Consider the following 19,690-nt stretch of genomic DNA (forward strand, 5'->3'; position numbering starts at 1 on the left):
TTTGGTCTGTACTGTATATATATATATATATATATATATATATATATATATATAGACTGTATATATGTGTTCACGAATATTTGAGCCCATGGATCCATTATATGTCCATTTTGCAAGCCGACGAGAAAATCTCACCATACGGATGCCATACGGGTGACACATGGATACTTTTTGGAGAAAAAATTTGCATTCTCACATTGAATACTGATCACTGTTCAGAAACTTTTCTGCATATCTCGGCCATAAAAAACGGACCGTATTTTTATACATTAGGTGTGACCCTGGCCTTAAAGAACATCTCTGCTGAACCTCGGCTTCTATATTTCCTATGAAGTAGAGTTGAAGAAATTGAGGTTCTTTTCCATGTAATGGAAGCAGTGAGCCAATTAAGTGGTAAATCTGTCCTTGAACTTTGAACGTGGGCATAAATCCAGTTGAAAAAATGTGTTTTTTCACCAAATGATGTCATTTGGAAGCAGGAGTTGTACTTCCTGATGGGGCTATGTGGAGTGGGCATGGCTTGATACATACATACACTCAGCTTTATATATAGATAGAATTTTTTTTTATTTTTTAGATCGCCTTTATAAGACATGCCAACAGCAGACTCAGGAAAATTACTAGTAAATAGTGATGTTTCTGTAGCTCAGCAGGTTTTGCGCCAGTCGCACAACTGCTAAATATATACTAGCTATTTCAGCAATAGGCGAGGAATATTATTTAGGAAGTAGCTTTTAAAAAGGATGTAACTATATGCTGGCACTGAGGAATATTGTTTATCTGTAAAAAAAAGGATTTTAATATTCTGGTACTAATATTATTTGGCTGTAAAAAGAGCTGCTTTGTATATTATGGTAGTGGATGAAATTCCGCCTCTCACTCCCTAATCCCACAGTCTGTTCCTAATTCTAAACTATACAACACAATACAAATTAGCAGAGATCTGCAGCATGTACTTGCAATGATGATGTGATAATGATAACACCCAGGTGCCTGCCTTTCACTCTCCCTTGTATTAAATCTCTCCCTATGCTATCTCCACCTAACAAAAAACTAATCTTCAGCCTCATGAGCTCTTAAAAGAGCTTTTTGGAATCACAAACTCTCCCTATATGCTCCTTTCACTCTCCCTATGCTCACACTACGCTCTCCCTACGCTGTTTCCGGCTACAATGTGCGCAAGATGGTGCCAGTAGGGATTAAATATCCCCTATGATGCTGTAAGGCCAGCCAATAACTATAATGGCACACCAAAGATGGCGCCGGCTTTACTGTGATTGGTAACCAAGCCCAGCATGGGTGGGTCACTTGAATATACAGAGGCGAATACCAAATTACTCACCGAGTAACGAATACCACGAATAGTGTATTATTCGTGCGAGTAACGAATAGTGCCGAATGTATTTGCTCACCACTACATATGATGTACTGGAAAGTGGAAAAAAAAATCAAAGTGTGGTGAAATAGCAAAACAAATGCAATTCTGTCATTTTTTTAATTTTTTTTATTTTTATTTACAGCATTGATTTTATGTCAAAACTGAGCTGGCAATATAATTCTCCAGGTCAGTGAAATTACGCGGATACCAAACATGCAAAACTTTTGTTTTATTTAAGTGATGAAAAAATATTCAGAAATTTGTTAAAAAAAATGTGCTTGTTGCTACTTTCTGAGAGCCACCATGTTCTAAATTTTGGGATATGGAGCCATGTGAGGGCTTATTTTTGCGTCCTGAGCCCATGTTTTCATTGATATAATTCTCGAGTAGATGCGTTGTTTTGATTGCCTGTTATTACATTTCTTTCTGTTGTTGCAGCGGCTGAAAAAACTGAAATTTTTATTTTGATAGACCATACTTTTATGAATGCAATACATGCCGGTGGCCAATCAGATGCCGGCAGCTGACATTGGCATGCCCATGACTGGGAGTGCATGGCATTGATATCACGTGCCATGGCAGGGATGCTGAAATCAGCTGCCGGCTCTAGAAGAGGACCCTACTCAGTGTGGGAGCATAGGGGAAGATGAGTAATATCGTTTTTGGTTTTTTTAATGTATTGGAGTATAAAACAGGATACCGTATCTAAGGAAGAAGCCCAGGAGTGGGCACATTATATATGGAAATAGACCAGGGTGGGTCACATTACACCAGGAAGGGGACCAGGATGGGACATTACCAGGATGGGGCACATTATCTCAGGAAGGGGACCATGATGAGGCACATTCTCTCAGGAATGGGACCAGGATGGGTCACATTGTCCCAGGAAAGGGGCCAGAATGGGGCACATTATCTCAGGAAGGGGACAAGAATGGGCACTTTATCCCAGGAAGGAGACAAGGATGGAGAACATGGTAGGAAGAGGGCCAGGATTGGGTACATTATCTCAGGAAAGTAACCAGGATGGGGTACATTATCCCAGGAAGGGGACCAGGATAGAGCAAATTATCCCAGGAAGGGGTCCACAATAGGGTGCATTATTCCAAAAAGGGGACCAGGTTAGGGCACATTATACCAGGATAGGATTCATTATACCAGTAAGGGGACCAGGATGGGGCGCATTATGTCAGGATGGGGAAAAGTATACAAGGAAGGGAACCAGGATGAGGCACAATATACCAGAAGGGCACATTTATATCAAGATGGGGTTCATTATACCAGGAAGGGGACCAGGATGGGGCACATTATATCAGGAAGGGAAACAGGATAGGGAACATTATACCAGGAAGGGGAATAGGATAAGGCACAATATACTAGGAAGAGGACCAGGATGGGGGACATTATTACTGGAAAGGGCATCCCTTATTACATAACATCTTCTCTAGTTATGTATGGTGCAGTCCCTTATTACCTTATTACATAGCATCCTCTGTTGTTATGTACAGTGCTGTCCCATTATTACATAGAATTATCTCTCGTCATGCATAGCACCATCTCTAAAGGTACCGTCACATTTAGCGACGCTGCAGCGATCTAGACAACGATCCCGATCGCTGCAGCGTCGCTGTGTGGTCGCTGGAGAGCTGTCACACAGACAGCTCTCCAGCGACCAACTATGCGAAGTCCCCTGGTAACCAGGGTAAACATCGGGTTACTAAGCGCAGGGCCGCGCTTAGTAACCCAATGTTTACCCTGGTTACCAACGTAAACTTAAAAAAAAAAAAAACACTACATACTTACATTCCGGTGTCTGTCCCCGGCGCCCACATAGTATATTGCCCAGCCACGTAGTATATTGCCCAGCCACGTAGTATATTGCCCAGCTATGTAGTATATTGCCCAGCCACGTAGTATATTGCACAGCCACGTAGTATATTGTCCACTGACGTAGTATATTGCACAGCCACGTAGTATATTGCAAAACCACGTAGTATATTGCCCAGCTACGTAGTAAATTGCTCAGCCACGTAGTATATTGCCCAGCCACGTAGTATATTGCCCAACCGCGTAGTATATTGCCCAGCTACGTAGTATATTGCCCAACCGCGTAGTATATTGCCCAGCTACGTAGTATATTGCCCAGCCACGTAGTATATTGCCCAGCCACATAGTATATTGCCCAGCCACATAGTATATTGCCCAGACATGTGGTATATTGCCCAGTGACGTAGTATATTGCCCAGTGACGTAGTATATTGCCCAGCCACGTAGTATATTGCCCAGTGACGTAGTATATTGCCCAGCCACATAGTATATTGGCCAGTTACGTAGTATATTGCCCAGTCACGTAGTATATTGCCCAGTCACGTAGTATATTGCCCAGCCACGTAGTATATTGCCCAGTTACGTAGTATATTGCCTATGCATCTGCATATTTCCCATAAGGGATGGGGGCAGTGTTCTGGAATCACTGCGTTGAGAAACACGTGATGGTGTCTCCGCGGTGTTGGATGTTTTGGTCTCCCCGAGGCCAATCATCTGTGCCTTTATAGCCTTTTTACTAGGCACTGCTCCTAATAGCCAGATTCCTACTCCACACTGATGAGGGGCAAAAACCCCGAAACAGCTGTCTGTGGATGGATACCATGCTTGGCATAGGTGGCTTTCCTTCATAGGATGCTGCCCTTCCCGTGGTTGTTCTTTCCCGGGGAAAGGCCTGGCTATTCACTGCTTGCGTCGAGAAACACGTGATGGTGCCCCCTGACGAAGGTGTTCCGAAACGCGCGTTGGGGCGGGCGCCGGGACCCCCACTGGCCAGCACTTGCTCATACTATACGGTGATGTATCCTGAACCTTTCTTTGCTATCTCTATTTCCCTATATGTGTAGCTCTATTGTGAGCCGGGACTGGTATTAAGGGGATACATTCTCCCACTCTGTACTCATGTATGTATAGCAGTATGATGTCAGGACATCCCCCCTTTTATATGTATACATTTTTTAAATAATCATTGTGGTTGATGTGGGTACCTAGCGCCTGTTGTTTGTTATATTGGTGGCTTTTCGTTGCTGCCACCACTTCTGTGTATTCCTAAATAAAGTATTTGTTGCATTTTCTAGACCTGATTGTTGAGTGGAAGTTTCCTCCCCCCCCCTTACTGCTCCTAATAGCCAGATTCCTACTCCACACTGATGAGGGGCAAAAACCCCGAAACAGCTGTCTGTGGATGGATACCATGCTTGGCATAGGTGGCTTTCCTTCATAGGATGCTGCCCTTCCCGTGGTTGTTCTTTCCCGGGGAAAGGCCTGGCTATTCACTGCTTGCATCGAGAAACACGTGATGGTGTCTCCGCAGCTTCTTTACATGCATCTGCATATTTCCCATAAGGGATGGGGGCAGTGTTCTGGAATCACTGCGTTGAGAAACACGTGATGGTGTCTCCGCGGTGTTGGATGTTTTGGTCTCCCCGAGGCCAATCATCTGTGCCTTTATAGCCTTTTTACTAGGCACTGCTCCTAATAGCCAGATTCCTACTCCACACTGATGAGGGGCAAAAACCCCGAAACAGCTGTCTGTGGATGGATACCATGCTTGGCATAGGTTGCTTTCCTTCATAGGATGCTGCCCTTCCCGTGGTTGTTCTTTCCCGGGGAAAGGCCTGGCTATTCACTGCTTGCGTCGAGAAACACGTGATGGTGTCTCCGCAGCTTCTTTACATGCATCTGCATATTTCCCATAAGGGATGGGGGCAGTGTTCTGGAATCACTGCGTTGAGAAACACGTGATGGTGTCTCCGCAGTGTTGGATGTTTTGGTCTCCCCGAGGCCAATCATCTGTGCCTTTATAGTATATTGCCTAGTGACGTAGTATATTGCACAGCCACATAGTATTTTGCCCAGTTACGTAGTATATTGCCCAGTCACGTAATATATTGCGCAGCCACGTAGTATATTGCCCAGTTACGTAGTATATTGCCCAGTTATGTAGTATATTGCCCAGTTACGTAGTATATTGCACAGCGAAGTAGTATACAGCACAGAGCCATGTAGTATATTGGCCAGTCACGTAGTATATTGCCCAGCTACGCAGTATATTGCCCAGCCAGGTTTGTCACAGGTGAAAAAATAAAAAATAAGCATATACTCACCTTTCCGAAGGCCCGTTGTAGTCCACGGCAGCTTGCAGTCCCACGGTTGGTATCACAGCACAGGACCTGTGATGATGTCGCGGTCACATGACCGTAATGTCATGGCAGGTCTTTCTAGCGCAGGCACGCAGGGCCTGTGATGACATCGCGGTCACATGACTGTGACGTCATGGCAGGTCCTTGTCACGCAGGCACGCAGGGCCTGTGATGACGTCGCGGTCACATGACCGTGATGTCATGGCACAGGTCCTTCTGCCATACCATCTTTGCCACCGGAAACTGCAGCGGAAGATGGCAGCCAGCAGGAGTGGCTCAGCGTACAATGGAGGGTGAGTATAGCAGGTTTTTTTTTTTTTTTATTATTTTTAACATTACTTTTTTACTATTGATGCCGCATAGGCAGCATCAATAGTAAAAGGTTGGGGACACACAGGGTTAATAGCGGCGGTAATGGAGTGCGTTACCCGTGGCATAACGCGGTCCGTTACCGCCGGCATTAACCCTGTGTTAGCGGTGACCGGAGGGGAGTATGCGGGCGACAGGCACTGACTGCAGGGAGTAAGGAGCGGCCATTTTCTTCTGGACTGTGCCTGTCGCTGATTGGTCGCGGCAGCCATGACAGGCAGCTGGCGAGACCAATCAGCAAATGAATAACCGTGACAGAAGGACAGACAGAAAGACGGAAGTGACCCTTAGACAATTACAGGTCCTTCTCAAAAAATTAGCATATAGTGTTAAATTTCATTATTTACCATAATGTAATGATTACAATTAAACTTTCATATATTATAGATTCATTATCCACCAACTGAAATTTGTCAGGTCTTTTATTGTTTTAATACTGATGATTTTGGCATACAACTTCTGATAACCCAAAAAACCTGTCTCAATAAATTAGCATATTTCACCCATCCAATCAAATAAAAGTGTTTTTTAATAACAAACAAAAAAACCAACAAATAATAATGTTCAGTTATGCACTCAATACTTGGTCGGGAATCCTTTGGCAGAAATGACTGCTTCAATGCGGCGTGGCATGGAGGCAATCAGCCTGTGACACTGCTGAGATGTTATGGAGGCCCAGGATGCTTCAATAGCGGCCTTAAGCTCATCCAGAGTGTTGGGTCTTGCGTCTCTCAACTTTCTCTTCACAATATCCCACAGATTCTCTATGGGGTTCAGGTCAGGAGAGTTGGCAGGCCAATTGAGCACAGTAATACCATGGTCAGTAAACCATTTACCAGTGGTTTTGGCACTGTGAGCAGGTGCCAGGTCGTGCTGAAAAATGAAATCTTCATCTCCATAAAGCATTTCAGCCGATGGAAGCATGAAGTGCTCCAAAATCTCCTGATAGCTAGCTGCATTGACCCTGCCCTTGATGAAACACAGTGGACCAACACCAGCAGCTGACATGGCACCCCACACCATCACTGACTGTGGGTACTTGACACTGGACTTCAGGCATTTTGGCATTTCCTTCTCCCCAGTCTTCCTCCAGACTCTGGCACCTTGATTTCCGAATGACATGCAAAATTTGCTTTCATCAGAAAAAAGTACTTGGGACCACTTAGCAACAGTCCAGTGCTGCTTCTCTGTAGCTCAAAAGTGGCTTTACCTGGGGAATGCGGCACCTGTAGCCCATTTCCTGCACACGCCTGTGCACGGTGGCTCTGGATGTTTCCACACCAGACTCAGTCCACTGCTTCCTCAGGTTCCCCAAGGTCTGGAATCGGTCCTTCTCCACAATCTTCCTCAGGGTCCGGTCTCCTCTTCTCGTTGTACAGCGTTTTCTGCCACATTGTTTCCTTCCAACAGACTTACCATTGAGGTGCCTTGATACAGCACTCTGGGAACAGCCTATTTGTTGAGAAATTTCTTTCTGGGTCTTACCCTCTTGCTTGAGGGTGTCAATGATGGCCTTCTTGACATCTGTCAGGTCGCTAGTCTTACCCATGATGGGGGTTTTGAGTAATGAACCAGGCAGGGAGTTTATAAAAGCCTCAGGTATCTTTTGTTTGTTTAGAGTTAATTAGTTGATTCAGAAGATTAGGGTAATAGGTCGTTTAGAGAACCTTTTCTTGATATGCTAATTTATTGAGACAGGTTTTTTGGGTTATCAGGAGTTGTATGCCAAAATCATCAGTATTAAAACAATAAAAGACCTGACAAATTTCAGTTGGTGGATAATGAATCTATAATATATGAAAGTTTAATTGTAATCATTACATTATGGTAAATAATGAAATTTAACACTATATGCTAATTTTTTGAGAAGGACCTGTATATAGTAGATTGCCATAAAAGGAGTCAATACATTTCTTATACGGGGGCCCAAGCTTTCAGTGTCCGCCCCTGATGACAACACATCGGCACCACGTGATCATGTTGTGGGAGCACCGATGAGGGGATAGAATGATGGCCCGCCTGCCAATATAACGTGTCACCATTATAAGGTCTTCAGAAGGGTGTTTCTTTTCTTTCCACACTCTTACAGAGGGTTAGGAGAAACCCTGTCTTTGTGGACTGAAAGAACAGTTATAGTTAGGACTAATTTTCCTGTAGGTCTGGAAATGGCTCTACAATCCTTAATGGGACTGAAAGGCTTCTCAAACTTTTTCTACTGGATCCTCACCAGGCAGACCAAGAGGATTCTTTACTGTTAGGGCAGTGAGAATCTGGAATTGCTTGCCTGAGGAGGTGGTGATGACGAACTCAGTCGAGGGGTTCAAGAGAGGCCTGGATGTCTTCCTGGAGCAGAACAATATTGTATCATACAATTATTAGGTTCTGTAGAAGGACGTAGATCTGGGTATTTATTATGATGGAATATAGGCTGAACTGGATGGACAAATGTCTTTTTTCGGCCTTACTAACTATGTTACTATGTTACTATGTCTAGGACTCACCATGTGTAGTGTAAGTCCTTACTAAAAATAAAAAGCTCAGTCTTCCTTTTTTAGCATTCTAAATCCAGTATAACATTAAAATACATAGAAATGATATACCGTAATTATATTATTAAACTACAGTTACATAGGTTGAAAAAAGACATAGGTTAATCAAATTCAACCTTTCTCCAGCAGTTTTACATTTCATCACCAATTTAACTATAACCCACAATGTAATGTGTGTCGATGAAATCATCCAGCCCTTGTTTTCAAAGCTGTTAGGCTATGTGCACACGTTGCGGATTTGCAGCATTTTTTTCTGTGCAGAAACGCTGCAGATCCACAAGTGATTTACAGTGCAGTGTAAATCAATGAAAAAAAAAATGCTGTGCTAATGGTGCTGAAAAATCCGCACCGAAAACGCTGCAGATTAAAAAAAGGACCATGTCAATTATTTTTGCGGATCTGCAGCGTTTTTGCACCCATTGACTTCCATTAATTCAGTCATATCTGCAGCAAAACCGCAGGATCTGCGGTTTTGCTGCGGAGTTGGGTGCGAGAAATGCTGCAGATCGGGAGAGGAAGAGTGTGTGGGCGGAGATTGTGTGTGTGGGCGGAGACTGTGTGTGTGCAGGGAAGATGTGCGTGTGTGTATTTGTGTGTGTCTGCAGTGGTCTGTGGGTGTGTGCGGGGGTCTGCGGAGCTGTGTGGAGGTCTGTGGGGCTGTGTGGGTGTGCGTTGGTGTGTATGCGGGGCTGTGTGTGCGCGGGGCTGTGTGTGCGCGGGGCTGTGTGTGAGCGGGGCTGTGTGTGTGCGGGGCTGTGTGTGTGTGGGGATGTGTGTGTGTGGGGCTGTATGTAGGCAGGCATCATCTGATGGGACTTCTAGTACATAGTAATGGACAAGACGTGGACTCTCGCTACTAGTGGTGCAGACTGAACATGGAGGGATCCTCCAGAATATAGTCTTGTACAACAACAGTCGCACTCAAGAAAGAGGTCTTTAGATTTTTTTGCCAAAAAAACTTGTTTTTTTTATTGTGAACAAACACCAAATTTTTGTGGTATCACCGCATTGTTTCAAGGTTTCAAGGTAACGTTTCGACCCACTGGGTCTTTCTCAAACCTTACTGAAACAAAAACAAAACAAAATGTACAAGGTATCACAAAACATGAATACATAACAATAAAACATGAACAAAATACAATATATACAAAAGATATACAGAGAGTCCCTATATAATGTAAATTGCGTATAGTGGTAAACTGGCGACGGTAATGGAGTGTAAATGTATTTTGGTGTAATAACTCCTATACAGGGAGAGAATAAAATGGGTAGTAAAACCTGAAGGTAGTCAGAGAAATAGAATAAGTAATGTAACAAAAGGAGAAAAGAGCAGGGCGTAAAAAAAATAAAAAATAAAATTAAAAATATGAAAATAAAATGAAAATAAAAGTAAGATGTAAAAATAAAATAATGGAAGAAATGCCGAAAAAATATATATTTTATTTGAAAAAAATGAAAAAGATAAACCAGAAAAAAAAGGAAAAAAAAGGAAAAAATAAGAAATAAATAAATAAAAAGAATGATGAAAAAATGACGAGAAAAATTATGAAAATAATTGATGAAAAAAATGAATGAGAGAATGAAATAGAAAATAAAAAATAAATACGGTAATAAAAAAATATATAAAAAATAAAAAATAAAAGGAAAAATTAGAAAAAAAGGGGGGAGTGGGGGGGGGAACTCAAAGGCTACACGATGTACCATACTCACCCTACGGAGAAGGCAGAGGACTAGTGTGCCTGAAAAAATAAGGTATAAGTTAGTGAAGAGGAAATAAAGGGAAATACCTATCCACCACCAATATGGGTATAAAAGTAACAAAAGGTTAGATTACAATACTGGAAATATGGTTACTTGAATGTGAGGTCCATTTCTCTGTTGAGGCCTCGTGGGGCCAGTGTTTGGAAGGTGTAAATCCAGTAAGCCTCCCTTTCTTTCAATCGTCTGATGTGGTTTCCGCCTCTTCGAGACCGCTCGACTTGTTCGATCACTTGCACTCTCAGTTGCGAAACATTGTGGTTCGCACTGATGAAATTGTGCGGAACTGGAAGCCAAGTCTTCTTGCAGCGTATGGTGGACTTGTGACTAGCAATTCTGTCACGAAGATGTTGGGTAGTCTCACCCACATAAAGTAGGCCACACGGGCATTTTATGAGATACACGACATAGTTGGCGTCACATGTGTAGAAGCCTTGGATGTTATAATATTTGCCTGTGTGGGGGTGGGTAATTCTATCCCCCTTGATGATGTTTGAGCAACAGGCACAGCTGAGGCACGGGAATGTGCCTCTACGTTCTGTGCCAAGAAAGGTCTGTCTAGGGACCCTGGAGAAACTACCCACGTCCGCTCTGACTAGGCTGTCCCTAATGTTCTGTGGGCGTCGTTTACACATGAGTGTGGAGGTCCGAAAGGCTTCAATGTTAGGATAGGACTTGGTCAAGATGGACCAATGTTTATGGATGATATTATGGTGTGTATGAATGAATGTAACCCTTTCTTTGGTAGGAACTGGAACAGAGGGTGGTGTCAATAGTGGTTCAACAGCTCTGGCTTTCTCCTTGGTCAGGAGTTCCTGAGGGTATTGTCTCATTTTAAATTTATTGGCCATCTCGTCTAGGCGGGTAGGGATGAGATTAGTGTCTGATACTATCCTCTTGATCCTTGTGAACTGGGAGCGAGGTAAACTATTTTTGGTTGATGAGGGATGGCAACTGGTGTAGTGAAGTAAGTTATTGGTATCAGTAGGTTTAGTAAAGATATCTGTGGAGAGAGTGCCCTTATCGTTCTTCATCACTAGGGTGTCCAAAAAGGAAATCTGAGTCATATGCCAATTTAGTGTAAACTGTAATTCTGGCCTGATGGAATTGAGAATCTCGGTGAAGGATAGAAGGTCCTCAGGGGTCCCAACCCAAAGACAGAAAATGTCATCTATGAAGTGTAGCCAACATTTGCTGTTTTGTTTGAATAGGGCATTGGTATAGACATGTGATTGCTCGAAATTATCCATGTAGATATTAGCATAAGCAGGCGCCATGTTAGCGCCCATGGCGGTCCCGCGTACCTGCTGGTAAAACTGATCTCCAAATAAGAAATAGTTCTCCCTAAGAACAATGGACAAGAGGTCAAGGCATAGTTGGGTGAGGTTATTACTAAGATTAGATGATTGGAGGAGCTCTGCAACCGCAGTAATGCCGAGGTTGTGTTCAATAGAGGTATATAAGCTCTTGACATCGAATGTGGCTAGAATGCAATCAGAAGATATATTGGTAATCTGACTTATGGAATGAAGAAAATGGCCAGTGTCTAGAACAAATGATTGGGTTTTCTTAGTTAGTGGTGTTAATATCTTTTCCAAAAAAACAGAGATTGGTGCTAGAATGGAATCTGTCGAGGCCACTATTGGGCGGCCGGGTGGATTTGTTAAGGACTTGTGAACTTTAGGCAGGGTGTAAAACACAGGATTCTGATTTACTAAAAAGGTGACAGTTTTAGAATCGATGGTGTTCAGGGCTACATATTTGGACAAAATTTGTTGAATTTTTGACCTAATTGTAAGTACCGGATCGTGGGGGATAGGTAAATATGTGGTGGTGTCAGACAGTTGGCGAAGGATTTCCTTGACGTAATCAGTATGGTTCTGGACTACAATGGCACCGCCTTTGCCGGCGGATTTTACCACAATGTGTTTATTGTCTTTGAGGGACTTAATGGTTTGTTTCTCGATGGGTGTAATGTTATTGCATGTAGGAAAAGAGCCCTTCTGGTGTTGGTCTAGGACCCTGCCGATGTCCCTATGTACTAGGTCAATAAAGGCTTCTGTGGCGTTGAATGAACGTGGAGGGCTAAAGTTACTTGGGTTGCGTAGGCCCAGATCCGTGATGGATATCTCGGGAGCAGGGTTACCTCCTGGTGGAGGGACTCTGTTCCCCCTAGTTTCTTGTTCATGTCCAAAGTACGTCTTCAGACGGATGTTTCTATAGAAATGTTCAAGGTCTTGGGATAATTGAAATTTATCCCATGGGGGGGGGTAGGGCAAAATGAAAGCCCTCTTTGGAGAATGGCTAGTTCAGACGGGCTGAGTGTATATGTGGAAATGTTGAGGATAGAGTTAGAGGGTTTACCTGGGATCTGGTCGTCATCCGATCTGCGATATTTGCGGGCGTCCCTCCTTGTATGTCTCCTCCTGCGTGGCGGCCCCGTGTTTTGGATGGCGGTCGTTTCTGAAAAAAACAGTTCTGAGAAAAAGTGCTAGTAGAGCTGTCGCTGTCTGTGCTGTGTGAGCCGGTAAATCTTGGATTGTAGTTGTAGTTTTGACGCCTGGAGCCCGTATTGGTGGAATCCTTCCATCTGTATACCCGGTCTTGGCTGTAGTCGTCGGAATCTCTCTGAAATTTAGATCTTTTCTTGTCCTGTAACGCCTTACCATGGTCTTCGATGGTTTTGTCTGTTTTGGATTTCAGGTTCTGCCACTCGGTGCTAGAGAGAGTAGAGCCAAGTTGTTCCTCTATGGAAGTGATTTTCTGTGCTGTTTCGGTGATAGCTGTCTGTAGAGTTTCTATGGTGAGTAGTATAATATCCAAGGAGCACTTGTTGAGTATTGACTGAAATTTCTCGCAGAATTCAGGTTTATCAGAGAAAAGGGTGGGTCTCAGGTGGCACCGTAAACCTCGCAGTATTCTGCTGAGTTTGTGGTATTCAGCCAAGGTGGTTGCGTGTAGATCGTATGAAGTTAGACGTTTCCGTTCTCTCTCGTAATCCCTGGTACGTATTTCTTGTACAGGAGTTATAAGAAAATCCCCTGAGGTGGTTACTCTTGATAGTATCCTGGATGCTGTCGTCTCATCAAAAGCAAAAGTGTATTAGGTATCTCTAGCGCTTATAGAATAGCTTTTTACCATACTTCCACACTCTGCGCCCCCGCTTTATTATGCGCCGTTACTAACAGGTCTTTTCCAGCACCGCCACGTTATGCGCCTGCGCTGACAACTTTCACAGATAGTACCGCCCGGGGCTGTGATCGCAGCGTTCTTTATAGTGCGCAGGTGCGACGTGGTTTCCCGGCCCCAAGCGCACCAGACCTCGTTCTGACCGCTGCGCTAGTGCGCAGGTGCAACATGGTTCCCCCAGCCCCAAGCGCTCCAGACCTCGTTCCTACTGTAGCGCTAGTGCGCCTGCGTTCCTTCTATCCCACACTTCCTGTCGCCCATTTCAAAAGGCGCCTCTCTCCTTGGTCCCACACACACCACCACCGCAGACACCCGCAACTACTAAACTACAGGTAATTGTGCCTATTCTTTTTCTCTACTTTTGCTCTGGAGTCATCTCTTTGGCTATTATACTTACCGCTGTGGCCTTCTTTTCTATAGCCCCTAAACGGGACTCCTGCATCTCTCCAGGGATTTGTGCCCTTCTCGGTATCTACTATTGGAAGGTCAGTTCTTAGCCTCTACCATTGTCCACCACCTGGGTATCCCACTCTTCTATGGTACTGCATCTGGTTATTGTGTTTGCTTGATACTATGTCTGCATAAATTCTCAGTGCCTGTCCTTTTTTTAGAATACTGTTATCATATAGGGTACTGTTGGGTCTAATGATATTGGTTGATTCCACTATAGTATATAGCCCCCTATGTTTATTGCCTCGACGGTGCCTACCGCTCTTGCAGTATGTGTTACACATATGCCCCATAGGTGCTTGACGGCTAAGACAACGTACGTCCGACGACAACCCTAAGGTCCCCTACCACCGTACCTCCCCATGACTTCGATGGGTCCTGCTTTGCTGTCTCCGTGTCCACTATTAGGACAACTATACGCAATTTTCATTATATAGGGACTCTCTGTATATCTTTTGTATATATTGTATTTTGTTCATGTTTTATTGTTATGTATTCATGTTTTGTGATACCTTGTACATTTTGTTTTTGTTTCAGTAAGGTTTGAGAAAGACCCAGTGGGTCGATACGTTACCTTGAAACCTTGAAACACTGCGGTGATACCACAAAAATTTGGTGTTTGTTCACAATAAAAAAAACAAGTTTTTTTGGCAAAAAAATCTAAAGACCTCTTTCTTGAGTGCGACTGTTGTTGTACAGGGACTTCTAGTACATACAGTACAGACAATACATACATATAGAAATACAGTACATACAACATAGAGTAAATACTCACCAATCACCTAGTCCCCAAAGCCCTCAATTCTCCTGTAAGAAATATAAAAATAATAAACCAACAATATACTCCCTGATCCACAGTAATCCATGTAATAATGAGTGTCCCATGACGATCTCCCTTGGAGAGCTGTCACATCAACAGATGCGACCGATCTCCAGGGGCTCCGGCGATACAATGACGGAAGGTATCCTTCCGCACTACATCCCTTTGCCGCTGTGAGTACAGTATAATTCATACTGTCACTTGTGGCACAGCTGCATCGGAAAATTCTCACGCAGCAGTGCCGTAAAGTGAGAACAATGAACTCATTGAACCCTCAGTGACAACACTGCAGGAGCCATTGTCTCCTGTCAGTGTGTCATTGAAGGTCTATAGAGCTGTCACATCTCCTGATGTGGATGTAAGTATGGTGAAATTAAGAATATTAAAATACTTTTTTCTGGTTGTGTCTTTTTTTTTACTCTTGTACTACTATAGGATTAGTAATGGAATAGGTGGCTTATTGACGCCTCTCCATTACTAACCGGGCTTGATGTCACCTTACAATACAAAGGTGACAGACTAACCCCTTATTACCCCATATAGGGCAGTGGGAAGAGAGATGCTAAGTGCCAGAATTGGGGCATCTTACAGATGCGCCATTTCTGGGGCAGTTGAGAGCTGGTATTTGTAGCCAGGGGGGCAATATCCATGGCCCCTCTCTAGGCTATGAATATCAGCCCGCTGACTGCATAGCCTTTCTGGATATAAATTATAGGGGACCCCACGTCATTTTTTGGTCCCCCTATTTTAATAGCCAGTAAAGACTACGCAGACAGCTGTGGGTTGATATTTATAGCCTGGGAAGCTCCATGGGTATTAACCCTTTCCTAGGCTACAAATATAGGCTGCCAGTAGCTGGCTTTCCCACTCTGGACTTGAAAATTGCACGGGAGCCCACACAATTTTTTTTTCCATTTTGTTAAAATTAAACAGATATTGCGTTTAAGGCTGGGGTCACACTTGTGAGAAACTCACACCTCAATACCCGGCACAGCCACCGGCACTCGGGAGCGGAGCGTGCAGCTGCATAGAAATACATGCAGCTGCACACTCTGGTCCCAAGTGCCGGCGGCAGTGCCGGGTATTGAGGTGCGAGACTCGTGCGAGTTTCTCGCAAGTGTGACCCCGGCCTAACGAAGATTTTGTGTGTGTGTATGTGTCTTTATTTAACTCTCTATGTACTATTTTATTATGTTTATTACTAAACATTGGGCTTGGTATTTATCTATCTATCTATCTATTATCTATCTTCCATCTATCTATCCATCTATCTATCTGTCTATCATCTATCTTCCATCTACCCATCTATCTATTATCTATCTATCTATCTATCTATCTATCTATCTATCTATCTATCTATCTATCTATCCATCTATCTATCTATTATCTATCTATTTTCTATCTATATATCTATCTATCTGTGTAAACAATATTCTTCAATGGAGTATGTAAATGAAGAATTTGGACAAGAAATGACATCACAATTCTTTTTTTTTTTTTAAGCATGTTAGCTTTATTTAGGTTACAAAAAAGCAGACAAATCTGCATGAAAAAACGCATGAAAAAAACGCAGCAAATCCGCACCTGTATTTTCTGGTAAGAGAGGGAAGAATCTGCACAGAAAATTCCACAGACAACTCTGCAACGTGTGCACATACCATTATAGTGTCTGCCATTACTACCTCTTGCAGAGCAATCCAAAATCTGACTGCTCTAACTGTAAAGAATCAGCTTTCTTCCACCTGAAATGAGTGCCCCTGGTCCTTGGTATAGTCTTTGGAAGGAATAAGTAATGTGCCAGTGTTTTGTACTAGCCACACATATATTTATACATGTAAATGAGATCTCCTCTGAGGCATCTTTTTTCTAAGCTTCATCATATGAGAGGCCTTTCGTTCCTTGTAATAAATTAGTTGCCCGTCTTTGAATTGATTCTGAATATCGTTTTGAAAATGTGGAGCCCAGACCTGGATCCCATATTCTAGATCTGGCCTCACCAGTAATTTATAAAGGGGTAATAATATGTTGGGATCGTGGAATTTTATCTCTCTCTTTATACATCCTGAAATCTTGTTTGCTTTTGCGTCTGCTGCCTGACATTCAATACTACTGCTCAGTTTACTTGTAACCAGAATACCCAAGTCCTTCTCCTGTTCTGTAGTCCCGAGGATACTCCCATTTAATGTATATGCAGCAATAGGATTACTCTGTCCTAGGTGCATTACTCTACATTAAACTACATTAAATTTCATTTGCCAAGTTTTTGCCCTTTCATTCATCTTATTCAGATCGTTTTGCAATATTGTAATGTCAAGGTCAGGTTTTAATATCCTGCATAGTTTGGCATCATCAGCCAAGACTGACACTTTACTCTCAATCCCATCCGCAAGGTCATTAATAAAGAGGTTAAAAAGAATCGCTCCTAGCGGGGCCGGACTAGCCATATGGCAATTCTGGCAAATGCCAGAAGTGCCCGTCTAGTCATGGGCTGCCTGGTCTCCTACTTTGTTGACAGAATCAATGTTCTCAAGGCACCAATGCTGTTAAGAGTAGTGACGGAGCACAAAGTCGCTTACTCAGTCACTTACCCCAGCAGGCCACGGGTATCATTAGAAATGTTGGTGTGGTAGTAAATCTTGCTTTCCTCCATCCAGGGAAATATTAGTAATATATTCCATCTGGTGCTCGGAGACGGGGACAACATGGGCCTGTGTGATTTAAAATGCCAGGACTGAGTTTCAGACCCAGTCCGAACCTGGCTCCTAGCACAGATCCCTGTAGCACCCCACTGCTAACTATTTCCCGTTTGGAGAATGTTCCATTTATGACAACTCTTTATTTCCTGTCATTTAGCCAATTCCTTACCCATCTGCATATAGTTTCCCCCAGCCTCTGCTTATGGAATTTCAATGTAAGGCTGTTATTTGGAACAGTATGAAATGCCTTTGCAAAGTCGAGATGAATCACATCAGCTGCATTACCAATATCCAGATTTGCCCTTACCTCCTCATAGAAACCCAACATGTTAGTTAGACACAACTTATTCTTCATGAATCCATGCTGGTTGTCAGTTATTATATTATTATCTACAATATATTTCTGCAGGTCATCTCTTATAATGCCCACAAAAAATTAGCATACTACTGATGTCAGGCTTACCAGGCGGTAGTTGCATGGATCCACCTTCTTATCTTTCTTAAATATCAGTACCACATTAGCCATCCACCAATCCAATGGCGCCACCCATGTTACAAGAGAGTCTAAGAATATGAGGTACAGCGGTCTATCAATTATTGAGCTCAATTCCCTCAATATCTGTGGATGAATGCCACCTGGGCCGATGGATTTGTCAATGTTTAAACTGCTCCAACGTAGATATAGATTCTTTTTGTGTTAAACTAGTTATATCGGGTGGTGAACTTTGATTTTTGCCTTGTTAAATGATGCCTGTAACAGACAGTTCATTGGTGAACATGGATGAAAAGTGCTTTTTTAATATCCAAGCCTTTTTTTTGTCCTCTATAATTTTCTTGTTATTGTATTGTTGTCTTTTAAGGAGCCGATACCATCTGTTTTTTCTTTTTGGCATTGATGTATTTATAACAAATTTGGGGATTTATTTTCATGTCGTTGGCTATATGTTTCTATGTAGGTAACTTTGCTTGCTTGATTTCTTTTTTACATTTCTTATTTACATCTTTATACTCCTGAAATGCTTTTTCAGTATTCTCAGCTTTCAAGATTTTGAATGCCCTTTGTTTTTGTCTTATTAAACTTTCTACTGTCTTATTTTTCCATAATGGTTTCTTTTTATTCTTTGACATTTTATTATAAGAAGATATAAGTTTCCTCCAGGATTCTAGTATTTCCTTAAAAGTGCCCTATTTATGTTTTGTATCCCCAGTTACCATGACATGGTCCCAGTCTACACGATTAAGCTCTTCCCATAATTTATTGAAATCAGCTTTCCTAAAGTTCCAGGTTTGGGCATTTCCCCTTTTGAATGTTTGATTGAAAATTACTTTAAAACTTACCATATTATGGTCACTGCATCCCAAATGCTCCCTGACCTGTAGATCTGAAATTGTATCTGGTGTCTTTCACAGAACCAGATCCCGCATATTACCTCCCTTGGTTGGTTCACCTACCATCTGAGAGAGGTAATTGTCCTGAACTGTGGATAAGAACTTGTACCTTTTAGCACAACCAGAAGATTCTATGTCCCATTGAATGTCTGGATAGGAAAAATCCCCAATTATAAGAACCCTATCACTGTTTGCTGCCTTTTTAATTTGTTGCAGCATTGTATCCTCTACCTGTTCAGCTATATTAGGAGTCTTGTAGCAAACTACAATTAGCAGCTTTCCATTATAGCCATCCCTATGTATCTTTACCTATAGGGACTAGAGCCTGAGCACAGTATGATCACTTTTCTGTGAACTGTCTCCTGGCACCTTATTAACAATAAAGGGGCACATCACATATAGAGTACTATAAAGGTTTATCCATTTTGGGGTATTTTTTTCTCTTCTTACTCAAAAGCCTGTATCTGTGGCTAAAAATAATTTTTGCCATTGGGTATTATTAAAAACTATATGGTGGCCTGATTCTAACGCATCGGGTATTCTAGAATATGCATGTCCACGTAGTATTATTATTATTATTATTATTATTTATTTATATAGCACCATTGATTACATGGTGCTGTACATGAGAAGGGGTTACATACAAGTTACAGATATCACATACAGTAAACAAACTAACAATGACGGACTGATACAGAGGGGCGAGGACCCTGCCCTTGCGGGCTTACATTCTACAGGATTATGGGGGAGGAGACAGTAGGTTGAGGGTTGCAGGAGCTCCGGTGTTGGTGGGGCAGTAGCTTCGATAGTGATGAGGCAGCAGCGGTGTCAGTGCAGGCTGTAGGCTTCCCTGAAGAGATGAGTTTTCAGGTTCCGTCTGAAGGATCCGACTGTTGTTGATAGTCGGA

This window comes from Ranitomeya imitator, chromosome 1 (assembly GCF_032444005.1).
Source record: "Ranitomeya imitator isolate aRanImi1 chromosome 1, aRanImi1.pri, whole genome shotgun sequence".
Classification (NCBI taxonomy): domain Eukaryota; kingdom Metazoa; phylum Chordata; class Amphibia; order Anura; family Dendrobatidae; genus Ranitomeya; species Ranitomeya imitator.